The following is a 24,933-nucleotide window of genomic DNA, read 5'->3' as shown; positions in this document are numbered from 1 at the left end:
GAATTGTTGTTTGTTCAAATAAAGTGCAAATCAGTTTGTTAATTAACCATTTATTCAATTAGTGAGAGTATAAAAAGATGGTCAAGAGAGCTAGTCATTTATCTGAGGAAGTGCATGCTTTGTAAACGAAAACGCAGTATTTCCGAAAAGCGTTAATGAGAGATTGCTCTGAAGACTGTATTAGCTGTATTTTTGATTTTTACATGTGGTCGGAGTGGTGAATAAACCCTAGAATTTATTCAACTGAGTTCCTGTGGTTATCCTTACTTTTGGATTTATTGTTTTTTTTCCACAACTTGGTTTTTTGGACCTTAAGGTTACTCTTTGGTTATGTCGGTAGTTTTGTTATTTTTGACATTGCCTAAGAAGGCTCTACAGGGGGTGAATAAAGTTTTAGCCACTATCTGAAAGCTCAGGGAGACAGATACAGACCATCCTTGTAAAATCAATATGGTCTGTTAACCATGTCCTTTCATGCTGATAAATATTGCACCCTCCTGGTGTTACACCAGTAACTAAGCCAATTGTTAAATTTGATCATTTTCTGTACATATTGCAGCATCATCTTAGGTGAAGGCAGAATGCTGCTCAATGCAAAACACATATCTGTCTCCGACACATATTCAGAGAGATCCATAATGTCTCTTTTCATAGTCAAGTGAGTTATGTCTCAGGCCATTTATACTCGCATGGACTATGATAGAATCCTATTGGTATATGTGGTACAGTGATGTGTACGTGCATGATATTACAGATCCTAGCTCCATATAGGCAACTATCCATTATATTTTCCTTGTCCAGCCTGGTGAGGGGTTTATTTGTGTGTCATACAGTAGAATCCCCTGTGACAAGAGTATTAGGTAAAGTTTTTGCTTGCCTTATGGGCTTTGTTTTGTGGGGACCATTGGGTGTAGGCTTATGTGTGGTGTTAGGTGTTGTTTTTCATATCTGTTTTTGTGACCACTGAGTATAGGGTGTTGTTGTTAGATGGTTTAGGAGGTCTTTGAGGTTTGGGAAGGTTTCTTTTAAGTGCCTCAGTATAAGAAACTATGAGCATGTGCTGAGCAGTATGGGTGTAGGATGTAGTATGTCTGTTCTTGACAACCTTGTTAGTAAGCAAGATTTTAGCCTCCAGAAAAATTATGTATCTATATTTCTCGCATACTGTGTTAGTATCTTTAATGATTAAAAGATTAACATGCTAACTATCTGCCCTAAGTTTAGCTCTGCTCAAAGCCTTACTATGTTACAGGTTAAAGTTCTAAGTACTAGCTTTTGGTAAATTTTACAGTCTGTCTGCTACTATACAGGGCGCTATTAACCGCTGCTGTACATTGGCTCTGTGCAAATGTGTCTACTTAATAGCCATGGTAAAAAAGCTGAAAACTAACTCGTATGCCCTCTGGTCAATCAACAGCTACAGTTCATGGGTTCATAGGAAGGTACTAGGCTATCTGCCCGAAGGCATTTATAAGCCTAGCCAGAATGTGTTGGCTTTCACCGCCCCCTTAGATTAGTTTCCTGTGCCTCTGTCCAGCAGAGCCACTGATGTAATCCCCGGGGTAAACTTTCTGTTTCCCATCCACTCGCCAAGGTTTCTCTTGAAGAGTGCTAGCGAGGAGCTCTGCCTAATGTAGATTGGAATCATGTTCCAAAGCATGGAAAGTCTCTGGGACAGGAATCTATCCCTCCAGCAACTCCTATTTATTGTTGTGGTGAGGTTTAGATCCCTAGAGCATGTGGCTCGAGGGGATAAGGTTTTCTTTAGGTGGAGCATGTCCATCAATTCTGGGTTGGACATGGCCTTGTATGTCAGGCAGAGATCACCTCTGAGCAGGTGGTATGGAACTGAGTACAGCTGGAGTTTCTTCAGTCGAGCTGCATAGGGCATCTGTTTGAGGCCAGTGATCCTCTTGGTGAGGTACTTCTGTGGTCTTTCCAGCTGTTGCAGGTGTCTTGTAAGGTACATCGCAAATGGGGTGTTGTACTCTATGATGGGTCTGATGACTGATGAGTAGAGGGGCACAATGACCTCTTCTGATCTGGATGCAAACCCTTTTGTGATTAGGTGGGCCACATAGAAAGATTTTCTAACCACTTTGGCAATGTGATTATTAAAGGAGAGATTACTATCTACTTGAGTCCCCAGATCCCTTATTATGTTTTCCATATTTAGGGGACTGCCACCTATATGGTAGTTTGTAGGTACTTTGTTATTTCCAAAGGGAATAACTATGCATTTTTTGGCATTTAGCTTGAGGCCATGATTTTGACATCAGGTATCCGTCTCAGTGAGACCCTTTTGGAGGATGTCTGTCAGCCGGTGAGTCAATTACAGCCCCTAGTTTGCAGTCATCTGCGAACTTGGTCAGCCATAGTCCTTCTGTGCTTGTCTGTACCTCTGAGAAGTATATGCCGAACAGGAGGGGGTCCTAGGACTGAGCCCTGGGGAATGCCACTTGTAACTGGTTTAGAGTCAGACCTAGCTCCCACAACTCTCACCATGTGGATTCTGTCCGTGAGCCAGTTGGCAACCCATCTTGTGACATAGGGGTTTATGTTCAGGCTGGTGAGTTTGTCTATAATACCAGAATGGGGAATGGTGTCAAACACCTTTGCGAGGTCTAGGTAGGCTGTGTGTACCACCTTTTCCTCATCTATAGCCTTGGTAACTGTCTCAAAGAAGTCCACCAGGTTTAGGAGGCATGATCTGCCCTTAACAAAGCCGAACTGGGTAGGGTCCAGTGTTTGGAGATTCCCAATGTCTCTGTTAATAAGTTCCATGATGATGCGCTCCATAGCCTTGTAGACGAAGCCAGTCAGGCTTATAGGTCGATATGTGGCTCCACCTTTGTGATGCGGAATAACTGTTGCTGTGCACCACTCTATGGGTACGTAGCCTGTGAAAAGGCTCAGTTTGAACAGTGTGTTTAGGTGAGGGGTTAGTTCATCTTTGAGCTCGTGTAGGACACAGCCTGGGACACCGTCCAGTCCCATTAATGCTGTGTTTTTGGCTTTGGAGAGGGCAATTTTAACCTAAGTGTCTGTGATTTCAGGGGCTCTACATTCTTCTGGTATGGTTATGGGCCCTTTTGGGGGTGAGAGGGGGGTGAAGATTGCACCGAACCTGTCTGCCAAGATGTTGGCAATATCAGTTGGTTCAGTGTATTTTGTGCCATTCTGCACTAACACCGAGCAGATCTGGGCATTGCCATTTAGATTCTTGACATAGCTAAAGAATGCCTTGTGGTTATCTTTTGAGTCTTTGGCAAGTTTTCTTTCAAAGCTCGCCCTGGATGATTTTATGAGGGATCGTAGTTTCTTGCTGATACTGATCAGGGATGTCTTCCCTTCTTGGGATTTTATTTCTGTACTAGTTTCCTCCTTCTGTTGTATAGCTTGTTTATGGCAGGTGTCCACCAGACTGGTTTCCTTTTCTTGGAGGAGTGAGTCTTGTTTTTTTTACTTGGGAATAGCACGATCCATGCATTCTTGTAGGTGCCCGTAGAATGCATTAGTAAAGGATTTTGCAGCTTGGACAGTGTTATCTTTAGCATGGGGGCTTTGAAACTTTCCACCTCCGTCTTAAGTAATGTGAAGTTTGCTTTTGAAATGTTTTTCACGGTGGTTTCCTTGTCCAGGGGTGGGGGCAGAATGTGGATATCCAAAGTGGTTTGTTTATGGTCAGATCTAACCAGCAAGGGGTTGACCTCCAGTGTGGAACACCGGTCGCCCATGTTGGTGATGACCAGGTCCAATATGTATGTTGACACCTCTGATGGGAGTGTTGACCAGTTGTTTCAGGGTGTTTGAGTTTATAAATTCTAGGAGATGTTGGGCAAGGGAGTTAGTACTTAAGTAGTTCTCCAAGTTAATGTTTGGGTAGTTGAAATCACCCAATATTAGCGTCTTTGGTAGGACCTTTCTGTTACCCATTGTTTCCAGGAATGCAGAATGGGAGTCCTGGGACATGGTGGGTATCTCTAGTAAGCTACAATTTGAATTGCAGTTTTACCCATTGTTAGTTGCACGTGGATAATCTCTGAAGCATCTTGCTGTGCCACTAACTTGGAGGTGTGGGTATCCTTGATGAATATGGATACTTCCCCACCTTTTGTATTTTGGTCCAGGTTCTGTGGCCGAAATGTATGGTATGAGTTGTAGCCTGGTAGTGCTGGGGTGCTCTCTGGAGCCTTAAACCAGTTTCTGTTACTGCACATATATCGATTTTCTCCATACTGAGGAGTGCCTCGAGTGTGTGCATTTTGAGGTTTAGACTTCTGGCATTGAATAGTATTACCCTCAGATTTTTGTTACTTGTGCTATTTACAGTGGTGGGTTTGTCTTTTGAGCCTTGCCTAAAAAAGGCACTATGGGGGTGGCAAAAGCTCCCTAGAGTGCTTCCCAGCTCAGAGAAACTAGGCAAACACCTTCTGCCACAAGATGGACAACCCTGGAAATTCTTAATGTAAAAGCACAGCAAAAGTAATTCTCAAGTGCAAACACTGAACAGCTAAGTCTCTGGCTACATCACCCTTCTGGAAGGTGATTTAAATGTAAACCAACAAACAGACCAGAAGAACACTGTTTCATTTAAACAGATGCTTAAATGCTTTGAAAATACCATAAAACCAGAGAGATCCTTTAAATTGACAACTGCAGGTGCAAAAATACAATAAAGTTCCTTATCTCAGTCTAGATGGCTCCAGATGCAATAAAAACACCTTGAATTCACAGGTGAGGTTGCCAAGTATTGCTGAGCTCTGTGAGAATAAGCACAGAGCCATGCAAACACTCTTACATTACAGTCACAGGAAAAAAGCTGATAACTAGGGAACTAACAACAGGTGGCACAATGCCATGGCACTTCTATGGGCTAGGCTTGTAAAGGCCCTAGAGCCATTAGCCACACCTATGAACCTATGCCCCCCTGGCCAATAAACAATTACCTTTGAGCTCCTGGAATGTTTCCCAACTCAGAGAAACCAGGCAAACACCTTCTGCCACAAGGCGGATGACCCTGGAAATACTTACAGTAGAAGCATAGCAAAACTAACTGTCAAATACAAACACCAAAATCTAAGTCATAGAATCATAGGAGGTTACTAGGCTATCAACCTGGAGGTCATTTCAAGCCTAGTCATTTCATCCTAGTGTAATACCATAGATACTCTAGTCAATACCCAGGATTGTACTGGCTAGATCTCCATTCTGCAAGGCAATTTAAATCAAGGCAGATCAGTAAACCAACAAACAGACAAGAAGGGTGATGTTTTTCAGGTAAACAGTTGCTTAAATGCTTTGAAAACACAATAAAACAGTACCAAATCTTTAAATTAACAAGTGCAAAAAGTACTATAAAGATCCTTATCTCAGCCTGGATGGCTCTGGATGCAGTAAAAACAACTTTGATTCACAGGTGAGGTTGCCAAGTATTGCTGAGCTCTGTGGGAATGAGCTCAGCAATAAATTTATACACTCAGAGCCCCTCCTTTGTATTTCCTAACTCAGACCAGGCTACCAGCTACCGGTAGGGGATTAATCTCAGTCCTTAATGTAAAAACCCACAAAAAGTGTACTAAGTGCAATGCTAGCCCAGTAATTTAAATGGCAATTTAGGGCAAGGTAAACCTACAGCAAGGTGAAATAACGCACTACAAGTCTACAGCGATGCCAAACAGTTTAAAACGTACCAGAGAAAATTTATAACAACAGAGTTTCTTTAAGAGAAGTACTGGTTTGCTTGGTTGGCACTCAGTATTTTGGTCATTAAAAAAATATTGGGAAGGAAGTATTTAAATGGCATATCTTCTTCGTCTTTCGGCTGTTCCCCTTAGGGTTCGCTACAGCGGATCATGTTCTTCTATTTCTTCCTGTCCTCTCCATCTTTCTCTGTCACACCAACCACCTGCATGTCCCCTTTCACCACATCCATAAACCTTATCTTAGGCCTTCCTCTTTTCCTGTTACCTGGTAGCTTCATCCTTAGCATCCTTTTCCCAATATACCCTGCATCCCAGCACAGCACATGTTCAAACCAATGCAGTCTTACCTCTCTGGCTTTGTCTCCAAACCATCCAACCCAAGCTGACCCTGTAATGTACTGATTCCTAATCCTGTCTATCCTCGTTACATCCAATGCAGATCTTAACATCTTTAACTCTGCTACCTCCAGCTCTGACTCCTGCCTTTTTGTCAATGGCACTGTCTCCAACCCATATAACATAGCTGGTCTCACTACCCTCTTGTAGGCCTTCCCTTTCACTCTTACAGATACCCGTCTGTCACAAATCACTCCTGACACTCTTCTCCACCCACTCCACCCTGCCTGCACTCTCTTCTTCACCTCCCTTCTGCACTCAACATTACTCTGAACTGTTGATCCCAAGTATTTAAATTCATCCACCTTCGCTAACTCTACTCCCTGCATCCTCACCATTCCTCTAGCCTCCCTCTCATTCACACACATATATTCTGTCTTAGTCCTGCTTACCTTCATTCCTCTTCTCTCTAGAGCACATCTCCACCTCTCCAGGGTCTCCTCCACATGTTCTCTACTCTCACTACAGATCACAATGTCATCTGCAAACATCATAGTCCACGGGGACTGCTGTCTGATCTCATCTGTCAATTTTTCCATCACCATTGCAAGTAAGAAAGGGCTCAGAGCTGATCCTTGGTGTAATCCCACCTCCACCTTAAATGCATCCATCACTCCCACCGCAGACCTCACCACTGTTACACTACCCTCATGCAGATCATGTACCACTCTTACATACTTCTCTGACACTCCCGACTTCCTCATACAATACCATAACTCCTCTCTAGACACCCTATCATATGCTTTCTCTAAGTCCAGAAAGACACAATGCAACTTCTTCTTACCTGCTCTATACTTCTCCAACACCCTCAGAGCAAACATTACATCTGTAGTGCTCTTTCCTGGCATGAAACCATACTACTGCTCACTAATCATCACCTCCCTTCTTAACCAAGCTTCACTACTCTTTCCCATAACTTTATGCTTTGAATGATCAATTTTATCCCTCTGTAGTTACTACAGCACTGTACATCACACTTATTCTTAAAAATCGGTACCAAAACACTTCTCCACTCCTCAGGCATCCTCTCACTTTCCAAGATTTCATTAAACAATCTGGTTAAAAACTCCACTGCCATATCTCCTACACACCTCCATGCTTCCACAGGTTTGTCATGTGGACCAAAAGCCTTTCTATTCTTCATCCTCTTCATAGCTGTCCTTACTTCCTCCTTGCTAATCTGCTGCAAGTCCTGATTCACTATCCCTACTTCATCCAACCTTCTCTCTCTTTCATACTCTTCATTCATCAGCCCCTCAAAGTACTCTTTTCATCTGCTCAAATACTGTCCTCACTTGTGAGTATGTTTCCCTCATTATCCTTTATCACTCTTGCCTGCTGCACATCTTTCCCAGCTCGGTCCTTCTCTCTAGCCAGTTGGTACAGGTCCTCTTTTCCCTCCTTTGTGTCCAACCTTTCATACAACTTTCCATACACCTTATCATTAGCCTTCACCAAATTTCTCTTTGCCATGTGCCTCATCTCCTCATACTCATGTCTGCTTTCTTCATCTCTCTGACGATCCCACTTCTTCTTCGCCAACCTCTTTGTCTGTATACTCTCCTGTACTTCCTTGTTCCACCACCAGGTCTCCTGGTCCTCCTTCCTCTGTCCAGATGTCACACCAATCACCTTTCTAGCTGTTTCCCTTACCAGCTGTGTTGTAGTTACCCAACTATTTGGTAACTCTTCACTGCCACCCATATGCAACTGACAATGACAGTAAGGGGGGGGCTTTGTTAATCAGATTACTATAAGGGGCAGAAACAGAGACACTAGCTGTTTAAAACCACAACAGCAAATTGAAAGAAGGGTTGGAAAAGCACAGCAAGAGATTCACTTGGCTGGTGTAGAGATACCCAACACCTAGGTTCCTTTGTAAGATGTAGCCAAGAGGTGCTCCCAAAACAGAGAGGCCACAATAGCCAACATTATCTAAAATGCACAGTGATATATAGAATTAAGAAACCAAGAGCATTCAATAAAAAGTAGATCTTTAACAAACCATTTCAAACTAGATACCCTGTATGCAAAGTACAAGCCACACTCCTATTGTAGTTGCTATGTAATTACTGCTTGGGCCTACTTGGCTAGTTTTAACAAAACTGATTTAGTTAAGGAACAAATTAATTTGTGTATAGTGAAAACAGTAGAAAAATGAACTGTTACAAGACACAGATTCACTTATCTGGTGAGAGATACTCAGTAGCTAGATTCCTTTTAGAGGTCCATAAGCTTCAAAAGGTAGACTATCCTCTTAAACTCACTCTGCTCATATGTAACAAAAGTAGGTCCTTCTGCAAGGCAATTTAAATCAAAGCAGATAAGTAAACCAACAAACAGACAAGAAGTTAAGCTCTATGATCACTATCTCCATGCTTTAGTGTAGAATACTGGCTAGACTTAGGGGGGGTGGGGCTCTGACATTGTTTGGGTTTTATAAAACAGTTATCCATGCCTCAATGGAACTCCAGGAAACAGTGGATGGGCTTAACACAGTTTTAATGCAGTAAGAAAGCACAACACATTAATGATACTCCTTGAAAATACGTTTTCGGCCTCAGCTTCATCAGATACAATTAACAAACTAAATTACATGCCTTAAATACAAGTTGTTTTTGGCCTTCATTGTGATTATTGTTTGGGTTTTATTTGACCTTCCCATTGTGAACTGGTACAGCACCACCATGCCATTCTGGTTATAAAGGCAGTACTAGACTGTCAGAAAACCCTTGCTAATTCCTCTGACATGCTCAATTGCTCTATCAGGCCAAAGTTGAAGTCCTCGTGTCAATAAAAGAAGGAAAAGGGCTCCTCTGCTTCTCAGACTTCCGACCATGCACTGGCAAAAAAAGGGTCAATATTGTATGAACTGGTGCAAGGAACACCTTTATGCACATTAGTAATCCTTTTCCTACACCCTGCTTCATTTCACAAAACAGTCAGTCTGTGACTGCAGTTCTTTAAATTCCTTTACCTCCACAGGGAGCTACTACTACTACTACTATACTGAGAGATCAGAAACCATTTAGCATTTACAGTAATGTGATAATTGTGACCCACTGACTGCATGCATCTGGGACAGAAGCCTCTCTCACCCCATAGTTACTATGACTCTTCTAGGTCAGGGATCTGTCTGCATACAAACATTTTATTTAACGTAATCACACAAATTAAGACTTAGTTCAGTACATTATTCCTTTGCCAATTATGTGCAGTCATATATTTATATATATTTAGATGTAGGGCACTGGGTTTACTGTGTTGCTACACCGTCACACAAAACATTAAAACTGCAAATGCCAACACATTCTGTGCATGCTCCAGGGATTATCCAAGAGAAAAGCAAACCAGACACAATTGTAGTTTAATCTCCACACTGCCGTCTAATTATATATATACTAACTGAAGATCACATAATTCCTGCAGAAAGGGAAAAGTCCCCTACCCTGGAATTGTCTATCTGTATATCTGTCTGCATCGAACAAATGGTGTTTACTAACAGATGTCAATGTAGGTTCACAGTCAATCATGTGCCCTATATCCATGTAAATATATATACATATTAACCTAGAATTATTGCTTTCATTCTGCATAATGTGACCAAAAATAATTACTGAAAAATGAATGGAATAAGTATACAACATTCTCTGACTTGTCAGGGCCAGCAATTAAACAGTCCTGCCCTTCCCCAGCCAGACTCAAGTCCATACTTGAAAGACTATGCGCTAATCCCATGGTCATTCTACCTGTCTCACATTTGCTATTTGTAGTGACACATTACTTTGTTATTGGCACTGCTAGGCATTCACTGGACTGTAATAGGCATAGGAGTACCCTGAATCTCTGTTTTTGTTTACATGATGGGGACATCCTCGAAGACAGTCTCACCCGAACAAATGACTGGTGCCAGAAACATGGCGTCAAGCTGCATACAAAAAAAATGCATCATCATCCCATTTAGGGAGAGTGACATCTCCACAAATTATCACATTAACAACAATGTCCTAAGCACGCAATCAGTCGTGAGGGATTTGGGCACCCAAGTTGATAGCAACCTGACTTTTGACCACCATGTTGCTTCTGTTGTATGGAAAGCTTTCTACATGGCCCACCTCATAAATAAGGGTATCTCATCCAGGGACAAGGAGGTCATAACATCCCTGTATTCTTCCCTTATAACAACCATCATTGAGTACAATGCCCCTTTCAGCATGTACCTTGCAAAGCACATGCAGCAACTATACAGACCAAAGAGGTTCCTCACCAGGAGAATCCAGGGCCTCAAACATCTGCCATACAAAGACAGGCTAAAAGCCCCATCCCTCTACTCAGTTTCATACAGATTCCTCAGAGGTGACCTCTGTCTGGCATACAAGGTTATCTCAGATCCCGCCTTGATGGAGATCCCGCCTTGATGGGACTGCTGCATATACACAAGTCAATCTCCACTCGAGTAACCTGCACGCATAGCCGCAACTTGGTCTGTGCCATCAATATGACTTGTTGGCAGGACATATTTGTGTCTCAGAGACTAACTCGTCTGTGGAATAGACTCCCTTTTCATGTCAAGCAGAGTACCTCTTTACCCCTTTTTAAGCGCAACCTGGTAACTGGATGGGAAACAGAAAATACACCCCTGGGATTTCACTTGTGTCCCTGTTGGACAGGAGCATCTGGTGCTGACTTGTTTAAACATGGACTAAACATTTGGCTAGGCTTATAAGGGCCTCAGGGCCAATAGCCTTGCAACTTCTTATAATCGTATGACATGACACATCTTATAGGTTCATAGAAAGGTACTAGGCTATCAGCCCTAGGGCCTATACAAGCCTAGCTTTCGCCACCCAAGAAAATTATTTTCCTGTGCCCCTGTTGAGCAGAGTCATAGAGGTGATCCCTGGGGTGAATTTCCTATTTCCCATCCAATCATCAAGATTTTTCTTGAAGAGTGCTAATGAGGAGCTTTGTTTGATATAGACAGGTAGTTTGTTCCAGAGTATGGGAAGTCTCTGGGACTATCTATCCCTCCAGTATGTTGTTTATTGTGATGACAAGATTTAGGTCCCTAGAGCGTGTAGCTCAGAGGGATTGGGGTTTCTTTAAGTGGAGCATGTCCAACAGCTCTGGGTTTGACATAGCTTTGTATGTTAGGCAGAGATCACCTCTGAGTAGGCGATATGCAATGGAGTAAAGCTGGAGTTTTTTGAGGTGGTCTGCATAGGGCATCTGTTTGAGGCCAGTAATCCTCTTTGTGAGGTATTTCTTCAGCCTTTCCAGTTGTACTCTATAATGGGTCTAATGAGTGATGAGTAGAGGGGAACAATGACCTCTTTTTTCCTGGATGAGAAACCTTTTGTGATACGGTGTGCTACATAGAAGGATTTCCTGACTATTGTGGTGATGTGATTATCAAAGGAGAGACTACTGTCCACCTGTGTCCCAAGGTCTCATCACATTTCTGGTGTTAAGTAGACTACCACCTATGTGGTAGCTCATGGGTGCAGAGTTTTTACCAAAGGGGATGACAATGCACTTTTTGGCATTGAGCTTGAGGCCATGGCTTTGACACCAGGCATCTGTCTCAGTGAGGCCCTTTTGTAGGATGTCCACATCGTTAGTAGTTTCAGTTATGGCTCCTAGTTTGCAGTCATCTGTGAACTTCATTAGCCAAAGACCATCTGTGTTAGCCTGTACTTCAGAAAAGTAGATAGCAAACACGAGAGGACCCAGGACTGAACCCTGTGGTACTCCACTTGTCACTGGTCTGAAGTTGGATTTGGAGTCTGCTACTTTCACAGTGTGGGTTCTGTCAGTGAGCCAGCTGGCAACCCATCTTGTGACATAGGGATTTATACCTAGTTTAGTGAGTTTATCTATAATTCCAGAGTGGGGGATGGTGTCAAAAGCCTTGGAGAGATCTAGATAGGCTTTGTGAACCACCTTACCCTCATCTACAGCTTTGGTGACTGTTTCAAAGAAGTCAATCAGATTTAGGAGACATGCTCTGCCTTTTACAAACCCGAACTGGGTGGGGTCCAGAGTTTGGAGATTACCTATGTATTTGTTTATAACTTCCATGATGATAAATTCCATGGCCTTGCAGACCAGGCTCATTAGGCTAATGGGGCAGTAGTTCCCAGGGTCCGTGGTGGCTCCCCCTTTGTGGAGTGGGATAACTGTTGCTGTGCGCCATTCAGTGAGCACAAAGCCTGAGGTGAGGCTATGATTGAACATGGTACTTAGGTGGGGTGCCAGTTCATTCTGTAGTTCATGTAGAACGCAGCCTGGGATGTTGTCAGGTCCCATAGATGCTGTGTTCTTGGCTTTGGAGAGTGTGGTTTTTACCTGTGCAGCCGTGATTACAGGAACTTTGCATTCTTCCGATATAGAGATGGGCCCTTTAGGGGGTGGTAGACAGTTTTCAATTATCTTCTACCACTGTTGCTTCTTTTTTGCCTGTCCTACTTACAGTTGTATTGTTTTTCATCATTACAGCTGCCTGTGGTATGACAAAGCAAACAGAAAAGACTTCTTAATAAACATTACTTACTGATTAGGTTTCAGATGCATTTTACATAAAACTGCATACTTATCATTGCTGCTACTGACAAAGTGTACATTACTAGCTTTTACCTGTCTTGATGGTACACAGGGTTAAATCTGTGTGCTGTAGTTCCTATGGTACAGGGTTTGATACTCAGTCCTCATTTGCCTACTGTGTGACCTTGGGGAAGTCATTTAATCAGACATTATTTCTCTAAAGGAATTGTGTGTCCAGTGGGCCTGACTAGTTAACAAGTATTATTTTCATTGGCCTGATAGCTGGCTCAGTTAATTTTTGTCATTATCAGCCCTTTTATTCTAAGGCTTTATGTGTGGCAATGTTATTTACAGAAGGGAAAACCTGAGTTCCTTGGTTATGTTTCACACCTTGCCCATTACTATGATCTAGCCACATGTAGAGTTCCCAGCTGGAAATGTGCCTAAAGGAAGCCCATTACCTTTGCTCATTCTGACATCTCCATTGTGTCTCAAACAACAGTTAAGCCCTCTCCCTGACATTGCAGACCAGGTGTTTAAGCATTCTTTTGTGTGGGTAATAGTCACTGATATCCTGCTGAGTTAATCTTTGGATAAAGCGAGGCACACACATTCATTTTGTAATATGGCTTTATACTTTATGTACTATTCAGCTACATAAATATTACCTTATCTGCATATCAATTATGGATTCTTCCCATTCATATTAACTGGATTTATCATCTCCTTTAGGCATTATTTTGGGTGTAGACTACCCTGGTAACTTCACTTTGATATAGACTGAGAGCATTTTTTTAACAGCAAATGCTTTTTGTTCTCTACATATCTTGCAACCCACTGTTTATTCATGCAAATGTAAAGGAAGTACTCATTTACACTATCCATATGTCTCATTCCACTGCTTTGACTGTGGATTCTGAAAAAATTCCTGATTTCTGTTGTAATGCAAACAACCATTGTTCTGTATGGACTCTGGAGTGAATTTTTTTGTTATGCACTTGTCCATTCACATTTAAAATTTAGATTAATTTGGCAAAGTGCCTCCATTGACCAAGTACTGGGGTTCAATTACTTCATAAAATGGTCCAGGCAAATATCATGTAAATGTATCTAGTACCTTTGCTATAAACATACACATAGGACAGAACCAAACAGTAAAATATTAAACACATATGATATAGACAAAATAAATGACACCATATACAGAAATACATGCACAAGCACGCACACCCCCCCCCCCACACACACACAGTGTAAGCATTACACTTTTCACTCCTAAACAGATTGTTAAAGAGAGACACGACTGACCTCTTGGACTGTGCGTCTCAGGCTGGTATGTCCCTAGCCTTAAGCAGCAGTTTACCTTCTCCTAGGATGATGCCTCAATACAAACAGAAAATGACTGACTTCAACAAGTGGCTTAGTTTCTGGTGTCATTGCAAGGGGATACGGTATCTGTCAGCCTGGGATGACATGATTGACAGACCTCAATGCTTTTCCAGCGATGGTCTTCACCTGTCACCCCTGGGATTTCGGCTACTGGCCGAGGTTCTTGCCACCCCCATAATGCCTTTTTTATACAATGTCTCAAGGACAAAATTCCTGACATAAGAACTCCATCTAGGAACACCTTCAATGTTTTGCTGCTAAATGCTAGGAGTCTTAACATGAAACTGCATTCACTTGAAGCAGTCCTCACCTTGGAAGACATAGACATTTGTGCAGTCACGGAGACCTGGTTCAAGGCTGTGGAGAGCACCCCAGCCATATTGGGCTACACCTCCTTTCACACTTTCAGATCACAAACTAAAGGCATGAAAACTAAAGGAGGCAGTATATCAATATTCATTAAAGATAAATACACCTCCAGATTGGTTACACAGCATGATTCCCTGGAGATACTTCGGGTGCAATTAAATAATGGTTGGACACCTATTCAAGTCATAGCCAGCTACAGGACCCGGTCCATGAATCAGGACACACACTTTGCCTATTTGGATCTACTTGAGTCTCTATGCCCATTTGGATCTACTTGAGTCTGTCAAGATACATCTGAACACCATGGTGTTGGGAGACTTTAACTACCCATCCATTGACAGGGGAAATTACTCATGTGGAAACTCACTTGCCCAAAGGTTAATTACAATGCCCTGGACCAGCTAGTTGACACCCCCACAAGGGGTGCCAACCAACATCCTGGATCTGGTGCTTACTAATATGGGGGACCACTGTAGCACCCCCATTGTGAGGTCTTCTCTGGTGAGATCTGACCACAAATCAGTCTCATGCAAAGTTACTATCACACCTGACCCCCCCCCCCATAGCACAAGCTAAGCTAAATAACTTCTCAAAAATGGATTATAACCTCTTACAGGATGGTATAAACAGACATCCGCGGCGGTGCAGTGGTAGCATTGTTGCCTCACAGCAAGAGGTTCTCCCATTCGATTCTCGGCTGGAGTGAGGGAAGTGCCTTCTGTGTGGAGTCTGCATGTCCTCCCCATGGTTGGGTGGGCATTCGAAAGACATGCGTAAATGGGCGTGCCTTTATTGAAGGTTGAACGTCGAGCTGACACCTCGGCGTTCGTGAAAATCTACTGCCAATCATTAGTGGACCGGAGTTCCGCTGTGGCGACCCCTAACTGGGAAAAGCCGAAAGACAAACAACAACAACAATAAATCCAAAATAGAAGAATACTCTGTAGGGGTAAAGTGCCTCCACACAAAAACACAAATATCCAAAAGAGAAAGAATGAAAGGCACACCACGACAATCGAAGCAGACCTCAAAGATTCGAAACATTTTATTCAGCAGTAAGCGCTTTCACGTCTCATATGACGCTTCTTCAGACTTTAAAATCAAACGCACTATGAATGCTTAAATAGTCTTATTCTTCAGCTATAAGGACCAATAACATTAGCAAACTAATTAACATCAGAACTTACTGAAATCTGAAACTGGACTTAGGTAACTTATCCTAATCATTTAGATAAACATACATAAAAAACTTTATACATATAAATAAGAAACATGTATAAAAAAGAAACGTACATATATGTGTTTCTAAATAACATAACACAATATAGATCTCCTTAAAAACTGTTAAAAACCTAACAGTTACAAACAATAAATAAATATTAAAAGCCATTAGTGTCTTAGGGGTCTATCCTTAAGAAATGGTTTCAGAGAAACCCTATAATTTAAACCATGCCTAATGTCTGCTTGTAATCTAATTATCCATCTATTTTCTTCCTTCTCTGTAAAATTATTCACATTCCCTAATCTCTCTGTGGTATGTATAAGTTCTAGGACTAAAAATTTGAACTTGTGTGTGGTATCAGTTTGTAAAACATGTTTGGCAATGGCATTAGTTTCATTCTCCTTGTTTATAGCATAGATATGTTCTCAAATTCTTTCCCTTAAACTTCTATTCGTTTTTCCCACAAACAACAACAACAACAACAACAGGATGGTATAAATAGCTTCACTGCACCTCATCCCTCAGATGGAGCTGGCAACTATGCCGATTTCCACACAAAAGCTCTATACAAACACCTGAACAACTGCATTGATGCAGCCATGCCTGATAGGACCAAAACAAGCTATTTGAGGAAAGCAAACCTGTCTGGTGGACAACTGCCATTAACAGGCTTTACAATAAGAGGAAGAAATTGCTGTCTTAGAGTAAGAGGGAACAAGCCCTAAACTGAAAACACTCCCTCCTTAGCTTAAACAAGCAAATAAGACTTTTTGTGAAGTCTTCCAAAGCTACCAACAAATCCAAGCAAGCTTCCTCAGCTAAGGACAGCCATAAGGCATTCTTTAGTTACATCCATAACCTAAGAAGAAAGGCTCAGATTTGTGCTGAACAGGTACTTAATAATACCATATATGCTGAGCTTGAGGACATTGCTAACCTGTTAGCTGACATGTTTGGTGAAAACTTCACTTCCCCATCCCTGATATACTTACCCCAAGAAAGCCTACCACCTGTTCTCTACCCAGTATCTCTAAAGAGCAGGTCATCAACACCCTCTCTAAAGTCAAAAACATAGCATCCAGGGGACCTGATAACATCCCAGGCTGTGTCCTACATGGGCTCAAACAAGAATTAGCAACACCATTGGGTACTCTTTTCAATCATGGTCTAAGCACTGGCTTCATCCCAGCTGAATGGAAAAAGGCCACCGTTATCTCCTTACACAAAGGTGGTGCTTCGATTAACATGGGGAACTATAGACCTATTAGACTGACTAGCCTTACCTGCAAGGTCAGGAAGAGAATCATCATTGACCTTATCAACAAAGACATTGGTAAGCTCCAAACACCTGACCCTACTCAAACTGGATTTGTCAAAGGGCGATCATGCCTGTTAAACCTGGTGGACTTCTTTGCGACAGTCACCAGGTTTAACAGGCATGATAAACCTGGTGACTGTGTTAAAGAAGTACACAAGGTTTAACAGGCATGATAAACCTGGTAAACAGGTGGACTTCTTTGAGACAATCACCAAGGCCCTTGATAAGGGGACATCTATGCACACAGCCTACCTAGACACTATCCTCCACTCAGGCATAATTGATAAACTCACCAAGCTAGGTATCAACACATACATCATTAGATGGGCCACTAACTAGCTCACTGATAGTACCCATATAGTCAAAATAGAGGAATCTACCTCCAACAGCATTCCTGTAACCAGTAGTGCTCCACAGGGATCAGTCCTAAGAACTCTACTGTTTGGAATCTATTTTGCTGAAGTGCAAGCTAAAACTAAAGGTCTGTGGCTGACAAAGTTTGCTGATGACTGCAAACTGAGAGCACTCACAGAATCTCCAAACAATGTCAACATCCTACAAGAGGGTCTTACACAAACAAATGACTGGTGCCAAAGTCATGGCCTTAAACTCAATGAAAAAAACTGTGTTATAGGTTCATAGGTTCATACTAGGCTATCTGCCCTAGGGCATTTATAAGCCTAGCCAGAGTGTGTGTGGCTTTCACCACCCCTTAGGATGAGAATACTATACCCATTAATTTGCTGTGCCTCTGTCCAGCAGTGATACAGAGATGATTCCCAGGGTAAACCTACGATCTCCCATCCACTCATCAAGATTTCTCTTGAACAGAGTCAGTGAGGGGCTCTGCCTCACATGGACTGGGATTCTGTTCCATAGTGTAGGGAGTCTCTGGGTGATGAATCTGTCCCTCCAGCATGTCCTATTTATATCCGTGTTGAGGTTTAAGTCTCTTGCTCTCATGGCTCTGGTGGATTTGGATTTTTTGAGGTGGAGCATGTCCATTAATTCCGGGTTGGACATGGCCTTGTATGTCAGGCACAGATCACCTCTGAGCAGACGGTATGCGACTGAATAGAGCTGGAGTTTCTTCAGTCGGGCATCGTATGACATATGTTTGAGCCCCTTTATCCTTTTGGTGAGGAACTTTTGGGGTCTTTCCAACTGCTGCAGGTGTCGGGTAAGGTACATTCGAATGGGCGTTGTACTCAATCATTGGTCTGATAAGTGAAGAGTACAGGGTACAATGACCTCTCCTGATCTGGATGTGAATCCCTTCATGATCAGGTGGGCAATGTAGAAGGTCTTCCTAACCACTTTGGCAATGTGAGTGTCAAAAGAGAGGTTACTGTCAACTTGGGTCCCCAGGTCCCTGATAACTTCTTCCGTGTTTAATGGATTACCACCTATGTGGTAATTAGGGGTTACCTTGTTTTTCCCAAAGGGTATGACTATACATTTTTTGTCATTTAGCTTAAGGCCATGGCTCTGGCACCAGTTATCCATTTCTATGAGACCTTTCTGGAGGATGTCTGTGTCTGATGGAGTGTCAATTATGGTGCCCAGTTTGCAGTCATCTGCAAATTTTGTCAACCACAATCCCCTATGTTTGCCTGCACTTCAGAAAAATAAATGCCGAACAAGAGGGGGCCCAGGACTGAGCCCTGTGGGACACCGCTCGTGACCAGCTTAGAGTCTGACATGGCACCAGCAACTCTAACCCTGTGTGTTCTGTCCTTGAGCCAGTTTGCAACCCATCTTGTGACATATGGGTTTACATCTAAGCTGGTGAGCTTTTCTATGATGCCCGAGTGGGGTATTGTGTCAAACGCTTTTGCTAGGTCAAGGTAGGCTGTGTGAACTGCCTTACCCTCATCAATGGCCTTAGTGACTGTTTCAAAAAAGTCGACCAAGTTCAAGAGGCAGGATCTGCCCTTGACAAAGCCAAATTGGGTAGGATCCAGTGTCTGTAGGTCCCCAATGTCTTTATTTATGAGTTCCATTATGATCCTCTCCATAGCTTTGCAGACAAGGCTCGTCAAGCTTATGGGGCTGTAATTTCCAGGGTCCGTAGAAGCACCGCCTTTGTGGAGTGGGACCACAGTTGCCGTACGCCATTCTTTGGGTACGTATCCTGTAGTAAGGCTAAGATTAAACAGCAGCCTTATGTGTGGGTTTAATTCCTCATTGAGTTCGTGTAGCACACATCCGGGGACACCGTCCGGTCCCATTGATGCTGTGTTTTTTGCTTTAGAGAGAGCAGCTCTCACCTGGGCATCTGAGATGTTTGGGAGGCTAGACTCTGGTGGGATAGATTTTTCTCCTTTTGGGGGGGAGGGAGGGGAGAAATTTGCACTGAACCTGTCTGCCAGTATGTTGGCAATGTCTGTGGGTTCAGTGATTTTTTTTATCATTTTGGACTAATTCTGAGCATATCTGGGAGTTTCCACCCAGGTTTCTAACATAGCTAAAGAAGGCTTTATGATTGTCTTTTGTGTCATTAGCGATTTTTCTCTCAAAGTTGGCCTTGGATGATTTTATGAGTGATCGTAGTTTTTTGCTAGTATTGATCAGAGATGCCTTCCCATTTAAGGATTTTGCTCTGTCATGTAGTAGATTTCTCCTCTTGTTGTAGAGTTTGTTTATGGCTGGAGTCCACCAGACCGGGCGCCTGCCTTTGGTGGAAAGGGTCTTGATTTTATTAGGGATTGCTTGATCCATACATTCCTGGAGGTGCTCGTAGAAGGCATTTGTAAGGGTTTCAGCAGCGTGGGTTTTGGTTTCCACTGGCTCGGGGGCCTTGAAGGATACCACTCCACTCTTAAGAAGTGTGAAGTTTGCTTTTGAGAAGTTCTTCACTGTGGTCTTTTTGCCGGGGTGGGGGCGGGATGTGGATCTCCAGTGAGATTAATTTATGGTCTGATCTCACCAATGAGGGATATACTTCGGTGTGGAGCATTTTGTCCCCATGTTTGTGATGATCAGGTCTAGTATATTTTCTCCTCTTGTGGGAATGGTGACTAGTTGTTCCATAGCATTTGAGTTTATGAACTCAAGGAACCTTTGGGCTAGGGTGTTGGGGCTTGAGTAATGTTCCCAGTCTATGTTTGGGTAGTTGAAGTCACCCAATATGATGGTGTTTGGAGAGACATTTATACTCTCCGGTGTCTTCAGGAAGGCTGTGTGGGTTTCCTGAGTTTGAGAAGGTGGTCTGTAGCATGTTACAAACTGTAGGGCAGTTTTACCTATGGTTAATTGCACCTGGATGGTCTCCGATGCTTCGTGCGTTGCCACTAACCTGGAGGTGTGGGTATCCTTTATGAATATGGATACTCCCCCTCCTTTTGTGGTTCGGTCCGGATTTTGGGGCGGAACGCATGATATGAGGTATAACCTGATAGTGCTGGGGTGCTCTCAGGAGCCTTGAACCAGGTTTCAGTCACAGCACAAACATCGATGTTCTCCATACTGAGGAGGGCTTCGAGGGCGTGCATCTTGAGGTTTAGACTTCTGGCATTGAGCAGTATTACCCTTAGTTTTTCTCCATTTTTGTTTTCTAGGGTGGTAGGTTTATCATTTGAGCCTTGCCTAAAAAAAGGCACTATGGGGGTGGCAAGAGCCTTTGCCAATATCCGGAAGCCCAGGGGTGACAGGTGCAAGCCGTCCCTTGAAGCAGCGTGGCTTGTCAAGCATGTCATCCCAGGCAGACAGACATTGGATCCCCTTAGAATGACACCAGTAATTAAGCCAATTATTAAAGCTGATCATTTTGTCTCTGTATTGTGGCATCATTCTTGGTGAGGGTAGGATACTGCTCAGGGTCAGGGTCATACCGGCCTGGGCTACATAATCTGAGAGCTCCTCTAGGTCTCTTTTCATGTAGTCCAGGGAGGTACGTCTCAGGTCGTTCGCACCGGCATGGACAATGACTGAGTCATACTTGTACTTGCTGTGGAGTGACCTGAGTGCTTGTGTTATGTGGCGGATTCTAGCGCCTGACAGGCAGCTAACTGTGATCTTTTCCTTGTTCAGTCTGGTGAGAGGGACGTCAGTGTGTCTGACTATGGAGTCACCTATAACAAGTGTGTCTGGCATTGTGTTTGGCCTTAAGGGCTGTGACTGTTTACACACTGACTTTGAGAACTATGTGTTGCATGTCTTATGTCTTGAGGTGGCAGTTGCTTGGGTGTCTGCTTTGGAGGCCTCTGTAGTTTTGGTAGATTTTTGATCAGTGCCTCCGAGTATGTCTTTGTGTGTTTATGTGTTTGTTTTGCAGTTGTGATAGTTCTATGTGAAACTGGGTTTGTGGTGTGCGTGGTTTCCTTCTCCTCCTGTCTGGTCTTGCCAGTCCTGAGTTGAGAGAGCTCAGCCTCCAGTTTGGCTATATAGTTGCATCTCTCACATGTATTTGTGTTTTGTGGGAGAAGGAGTGGGTTGTCTGTGTACATGAGGCAATTGTAACATTGCCTCAAGATGCCCAGATTCACCAGCTGAACAGGAGAGGACGCTAGCAACTGACCCTTCGACATGCTAGAAAAAGTGAAAAAGTTTGCTGTGTAACTGAGTCAGAAGGGACCTATAGGGAAATGGGTATTCAAGGGGATTCTAGGCTAATGTAGTACTTTGTTTAGTATACAAGTACTTTACCTATATAAAAATGCATTAGGAGCAAGTGCTGAGCTACTGAGATAGAGAATAGACTGTTTAGATTGCAAGTAGAGAAGTTCTAAGGGAAAAATTGAAGAGCAGACTTTACGGAGCCAGAAATAGTTTAACCGGCGCTGCCCGATGGTGCTGTATGGGCAACTCCGCGCTAAATCACGCAAAAGCTCACTAAAGTGGGCTTTATAGCAGGGGGTTGAAAAGACCTAGGAATTGACCCAAAATGGCCAATAGACTACAAGTTTCTGGCTGGAACCACTGCTCTAGGGACAAATAGGCTGCTCAGTGCTCCCCACTCCCACTGGTGAACAAAGAAGCTTCCCTTTATCCAAATAAGGATATGGAATAGCACAGGAACCAAGCCAAAGCCCAGAGATCAGTAAACTCTGAAGACTGGACTATTCTAGTTCAGTAAGGCGGGAAAACAAGATTTTTTTTTTTTTGTTTGGTTTTTTTTTTGTTTTTTTGTTTTTTGCAGAAAACAGAAGAAAAACAGACAGTAAATGCTATAAATGCTTTTAAACGGCTAGCCGACTTGAGTGTGTTAGCCTACAAGTAAAATTAAGCAACAAATAACTTTTTTAAAAGTGCAAAACAGTTAATCAACACAAAAAACAGTTTAAATAGAATGCAGAGCTGTATAAACAGGCGAAAAAGCAGTCGCTAAGCAGTAAATAATCAAAAAGCCAGAAAAAAATACTTAAATCAGGAAAAAGTCACTCTTTTGCTCTCTGCTGCTTGTAGAACTCTGCAGTACACCACGAGGAGCTGTGCTGAGTTGAATACAATCACTTTCGGTAAGAGTGATGTTCCTGCTAATTACCACATCAGTAACAACACCCTAAGTATGCAGTCAGTGGGGAGAGACCTGGGTGCACAGGTTGATAGCAACCTTACCTTTGATTACCATGTCTCCACAGCAATAAGAAGGCCTTTCTATATTGCTCATCTCATACGTAAGACAATTGCCTCTAGAAAGAAAGAAGTTATAACCTCCCTGTACTCTTCCCTCATCAGGTCAGTAATTGAGTATAATGCCCCTTTTGTTGTGTAGCTTTCCAAGCACCTTCAGCAACTGCAGAGACCACAATGGTTCCTCACAAGAAAAAAATCAAAGTCTTCAGCATTTGTCCTATGAGGAGCATTTGAAATCACTGTCATTTTATTTGGTTTCATACAGACTGCTCAGAGGCAATCTCTGCCTTGCATATAAGGCAATATTTGACCCAGCTTTATTGGAAATGCTGCATATCTGTAAGTCAAATGGTACACAGGTTACCCACACTAATGACCTTAACCTGGTATGTGACATTAATAGAACCTGCTGGTGGGACAGATTTGTCTCCCAGAGGTTACCACACCTTTGGAACCGACTGCTGCTTCATGTCAAGCAGATCACCTCATTGGCCCTCTTCAAACGCAATCTGGATGATTGGATGGGTAACCCCAGGGGTTCCAACTATGTCTCTCTTGGACAGGGGTGATAGGTGCTGATCATGGAAATAAGGGTATAACTTGGCTAGGCTTGTAAGTGCCCTAGGGTCATTAGCCTAGTAACCTCTTATGGTCCTATGACTGATTTGAGTGTTACATCTTTACATTGCATGTGAGACAAATTCATCCGAATAGTTGAAAATATATCATACAGCTGACTGGTACTTTATAGTCAGTGGTACAATAGGTAGCACAATTGCTTCAGGTGCAGAAGGCTGTGGGTTCTATTTCCACACCAGGAAGATGGATTGATGACACTGCAGTGCAATATAAGGGGAGTGCTGCACTCCTGAGTGTTTCATCCTTCAGATGAGATGTTGCACCGAGGCTCCATCTACCTGTGTTTGTGGTAGCTCAGTTGTATGCAAAATATCCCATGGCACATAGGGAAGTTTCTCGATGCCCTGGCCAAATTTTCCTTACTAGTATAAGTGCTACCTCGGTTCTCCCCTGAAAAGAGGCTACTGTCTTAGTGGGACTAGGCCAATCAACAGAAGATAAAAACAAATATTGACTTAATTTGGAGTAGTAGATCAAATGTGCACAACCGTGGTTTAAGTGCTGTATCTGGTTCTTGACATCACTAGACCAAGCAACAAAGTCAGCTTTCAACATGCTCAATCTAGAACAAAATTACTTAGCAGCTTCAATGAATTATTCATCTCAGCACAGCCTCAGGGCCCTGTCCCTGAATTCTGTCTCCTACAGACTGTTGAGGGGAAATCTATGCTTGGCTTACAAGGAATTGTTAGACCCCAGTCTGATGAACCTCCTGCATATCCATAAAACAAACACCACCTGAACTACGCTCATCTAACAAATTACTGGTACAAGTAGCTAAAACCAATAATTTGGCTGGTGACTCATTGTTCTCTAATACAGTGGGTAAAACCTGGACACCCTCCCTATTCACCTAACCTCCATATCCTCAGCTAACCTATTTAAAAGCAAACTAAAACCCTACCTTAAATCACACTGGTTATGCTCCTGTGTTAACCCAGACTAACTACTTAACCTGTCCCTAGGCACTAATCTTCTTACCTGTATAAGCTTGTTTCTTTTCTATTGACAATAATGTGTATGTGGCTTTACAGCTGAATAGTGTTTTTGTATATATTTTGTATGAATATCCTTAGCTGTTACACACTAGGATTTTTATGTGACTACAGTTTGATAGTGTCATTGTACCTATTTTTATATACATATCCATAGCTGTTACGCACTAGGATTTTTTTTGTTAATAAGCCAAATCTAATTAAATGAAATGATTGCCAAAATTTTGTAATGTACCAATGTCTTTGTAAATATTCATCTGTATGTGGAGCTTTTCTCCCCAAGCCTCCACTGAAAATGGATATATATCCAGTTGGACTAGCCTGGTCAACAAATGTAAAATAAAAAAAAAATAAAAATAAAATTACCCATTCTAAAGACTTAGACTTTGTCTGTTATATATATATATATATATATACACACACACACACATATATATATATTTATATATATATATATATATATATATATCTATATGTTTGTGTGTGTATATATATATATATATATATATATATATATATATATATATATATATATATACGTGTCTGTGTATATATATATATATATCTATATATATATGTGTGTGTGTGTGTGTGTGTATATATATATATATATATATATATATATATATATATATATATATATATATATATATATATATATATATACAGAGAGAGAGACTACCCCTTCTCTGAAACAGGCTCCCCATCCATGTGAAGCAGACTTCCTCCCTAACCCAATTCAAGTGTAACTTGGGTAATTGTATGGGGAACAGGAAATTC

Source organism: Protopterus annectens, chromosome 14.part0 (assembly GCF_019279795.1).
Source record: "Protopterus annectens isolate FY-2018-M chromosome 14.part0, PAN1.0, whole genome shotgun sequence".
NCBI classification, from domain to species: domain Eukaryota; kingdom Metazoa; phylum Chordata; order Ceratodontiformes; family Protopteridae; genus Protopterus; species Protopterus annectens.
Note: the sequence above shows the minus strand (reverse complement) of the source record.